This window comes from Bos javanicus, unplaced genomic scaffold (genome assembly GCF_032452875.1).
Source record: "Bos javanicus breed banteng unplaced genomic scaffold, ARS-OSU_banteng_1.0 tig00000403_1, whole genome shotgun sequence".
Lineage (NCBI taxonomy): Eukaryota > Metazoa > Chordata > Mammalia > Artiodactyla > Bovidae > Bos > Bos javanicus.
In genome coordinates, this window is record NW_026893843.1 from 317,757 (window position 1) to 321,919 (window position 4,163).

The window sequence follows — 4,163 nt, forward strand, 5'->3', positions numbered from 1 at the left end:
TTATTATCAATTAATCTCCATTTATGTGATTCAATATATCATTGATATGATCTCTCATAGAGCAGAAAACATGCCACAATTTTCTTGTTAATCATAAGAAGCAGAAATCTGTTTGTCCAGATTTATGATTAAATGCCCAAATACATTTTTAAAAATGCTATCTAGTGTAGTTTCCATCACTGTAGAATAAGGAGAGAAAGGAAAATATATGTGTATATATATTTTTTCTTCCTATATGAATATTACATACATATATTGCATAGTGAAATCTGTAATGACTTAGAGAATGAAATTATATCAATGAGAGAATGAAACTGTGTTAAATCAAGTTCAGTTAGTTCATTGCTGAGTCATGTCTGACTCTTTGAAACTCCATGGACTGTGCATGCCAGGCTTCCCTGTCCATCACCAACTCCAGAAGCTTGCTCAAACTCATATCCATCAAATCAGTGATCCCTTCCAAATATCACATCCTCTGCTGTCCTCTTCTCTTCCTGCTTTCAATCTTTACCAACATCAGGGTCTTTTCCAATGAGTCAGTTCTTCACATCAGGTGGCCAAAGTATTGGAATTTCGCTTTAGCATCAGTACTTCCAATGAATATTCAGAACTGATTTCCTTTTGGATGGACTGCTTGGATCTCCTTGCAGTCCAAGGGACATATTTGATCATTTGATTCTCAAATTATACATATACTAGGAAGATTACATATATTAGTTAATTTATATTTCAAACCAACCCATTTCAGTGGCAATATTTTATTGTCTTTATTTTCAGGATTATAATCTTGTAATAAATCCAGTAATTTATAGCTCCACAATTACTACCAAATGCACAGTATTATATATTCATATTTACAAAGTATATTCCTTCAACTCTGTCAAGATAAAATAAAAAAGAAATTAGGACTCAAGGATTAAAAGCAACCCCAAAAAAAGTCTGATCATCAAAACTGAATCCAGAGAAAGAAGTATTCATACTTCAGTTGATTTACACTGTCAATTTACAGAAAACAGTGATCAAAGCAATTGTTGACCTCTTCCTGAAGATAGAGTCAGGAACATATGTGTAAAGAATTAGTAATGTATATAGTTAATAGTCTTTACGATCTTCACCAGGTATCCACAGTGAATATCTATTACAATAACCAATCTAGCCTAAACAGAAAATACATGCTATAATTTCACTCTCTCCTAATATAAATGTGACTATTGCTATATGTGTCTTCTTTCTGATTTTCTGAGATCCATTGTAATCACCATTATCCATCATGAGTAATGTTAAATTTCCCTGACGGTAAATGTTCTGTAAGTGCTGAATCTAGGCTTATTTTCCCAAACACAGAAAACTGAATTTACTCACTTTTCTATCCATCCATTCATCTGATCCATTCATCCATTTATTCACTATACACACACACACACACACACACACACACACACATGCCATACACCAAGCTGCATAGGTTTTGGAAAAATCAACCAAGATACATATCCCCAGCTGCTATGGACTTTCTCATATGGATATGTTAACAGACAAATCAACAAATTCCTTCAATATTACATGATAAAGAACATAACAAATCAATGTACAAAGAGAAATTATTATTTTAATTCAGAAATGTTTCACAGAGCAGAATTTTGGGAAGTAAATTTTTGTAAGAGAAGATAAAATCATTTTACAGTATGGAGGATGAAAAGTTATTTTTATTTCTGAAAGGCAGGAAAATGTTTAAAATATTTGACATATAGGGTGATGTACAGCTGATTATCAGATTGGAGGGGTAGGCTATGCCTTAAATATTCTCAAATAACTTTCAATCCTATTCATTTGAAAGTTCAGTTTCTGTCCAATAGCTTTCTGAGGGCATTTTTTACACCTTTGTTTCTGAAGTTGTAGATTACTGGATTAAACATGGGAAAGACAACCGTATAAAACACTGCAACTACTTTGTCAGTGTCTAGGGAGTAGCTGATACTGGGACGCAAGTACATAAACAGGAGTGTTCCATAGAATAAGGTGATTGCTATGAGATGGGAGGCACAGGTAGAGAAGGTTTTGCTTCTTGCACCTGAGGACTTGATGCTCAAAACAGTGAGGAGGATACAGACGTATGAGATAAAGATGACCACAAAAGCACTGGTCTAGATGAAGCCACACAAGGCAAAGAGCAGAAGCTCATTGAGGTAGGTGTCTGTGCAGGATAAAGCCAGGAGAGGTGGGATACCACAGAAAAAATGGTTGATGATATTGGAGCCACAATATGGCAGCCTGAATATGAGGCAGACATGGACCTTTGAAGTCACACCCCCCTGAAGTACACCAACGCAATGCAGCAGACACAGACTCTCCCAGACACAAGAGCAGAATAGAGCAGTGGATTGCAGATGCCTGCATAGCGGTCATAGGCCATTGCTGCCAGGATAAGGCATTCAGCATCAGCAAAACAACCAAAGAAAAACATCTGTAGCACACAACCATAGAGGGAAATGCTTTGCTTGGATGCTAAGAAATTTGCCAGCATTTTAGGAGGGATTGCTGTTGAGTAGCTAATGTCTAAGAAAGACAAGTTGCTGAGAAAATAATACATGGGGGTTTGAAGGCTTGAAATGATATTAACTAAAATTATTAAACCTACATTTCCCACCACAGTTAGTGTATAGACTATGAGAAATACCAAGAATAGTGTAAAAAGCAAGAGAGGTCCAGAAAAACATCTATTTCTGCTTTACTGACTATGCCAAAGCTTTTGACTGTGTGGATCACAATAAACTGTGGGAAATTCTGAAAGAGATGGGAATACCAGACCACCTAACCAGCCGCTTGAGAAACCTGTATTCAGGTCAGGAGGTGACAGTTAGAACTGGACATGGAACAACAGACTGGTTCCAAATAGGAAAAGGAGTACATCAAGACTGTATATTGTCACCCTGGTTATTTAACTTATATGCAGAGTACATCATGAGAAACGCTGGACTGGAAGAAACACAAGCTGGAATCAAGATTGCTGGGAGAAATATCAATAACCTCAGATATGCAGATGACACCACCCTTATGGCAGAAAGTGAAGAGGAACTCAAAAGCCTCTTGATAAAAGTGAAAGTGGAGAGTGAAAAATTTGGCTTAAAGCTCAACATTCAGAAAACGAAGATCATGGCATCTGGTCCCATCACTTCATGGGAAATAGATGGGGAAACAGTGGAACCAGTGTCAAACTTTATTTTGGGGGGCTCCAAAATCACTGCAGGTGGTGACTGCAGCCATGAAATTATAAGATGCTTACTCCTTGGAAGGGAAGTTATGTCCAACCCAGATAGCATATTCAAAAGCAGAGACATTACTCTGCCAACAAAGGTCCGTCTAGTCAAGGCTGTAGTTTTTCCAGTGGTCGTGTATGGATGTGAGAGTTGGACTGTGAAGAAAGCTGAGTGCCAAAGAATTGATGCTTTTGAACTGTGGTGTTGGAGAAGACTCTTAAGAGTCCCTTGGACTGCAAGGAGATCCAACCAGTCTATTCTGAAGAAGATCAGCCCTGGGATTTCTTTGGAAGGAATGATGCTAAAGCTGAAACTCCAGTACTTTGGCCACCTCATGCAAAGAGTTGACTCATTGGAAAAGACTCTGATGCTGGGAGGGATTGGGGGCAGGAGGAGAAGGGGACAACAGAGGATGAGATGGTTGGATGGCATCACTGACTCGATGGACGTGAGTCTGAGTGAACTCTGGAAGTTGGTGATGGACAGGGAAGCCTGGTGTGCTGCGATTCATGGGGTCACAAAGTGTCGGACACGACTGAGTGACTAAACTGAACTAAACTGAACTGAGAGGTAGATAATCTGTGAATCCAACAAGTAGGAACTCAGTCTGCATGGTATAATTATTCTCCAACATCTTCTTGGTTTTCTTGTCTTTCTCATCTGAAATAGATGGCATCAGAATACATGAATTGATTTGAGTGATTGATTAATAAAGGATACTTTTATTCTTCCTTCTAAAGAGGCAAAGATAAGGATAATAAAATCACCTTTAAGGCATTTTCTGTGATGTATTTGGCTTCTTTTCTTTTTTCTTTTTTTGTCACTTTATTTAAAAAATAATTAAAATCTTCATTGATGCTAGAGAATGTTATTCAGGTATGATGCTTTAAGAGGCAGTGACTTTAA

At 37.6% G+C, this 4,163-nt stretch overlaps 1 pseudogene; it reads right to left on the reverse strand.

Annotated features, from left to right (window-relative positions):
- Nucleotides 1–1,838: 1,838 nt before the first annotated feature.
- On the reverse strand, nt 1,839–3,934 carry LOC133244017 (olfactory receptor 5AS1-like; annotated as a pseudogene).
- Nucleotides 3,935–4,163: the final 229 nt, after the last annotated feature.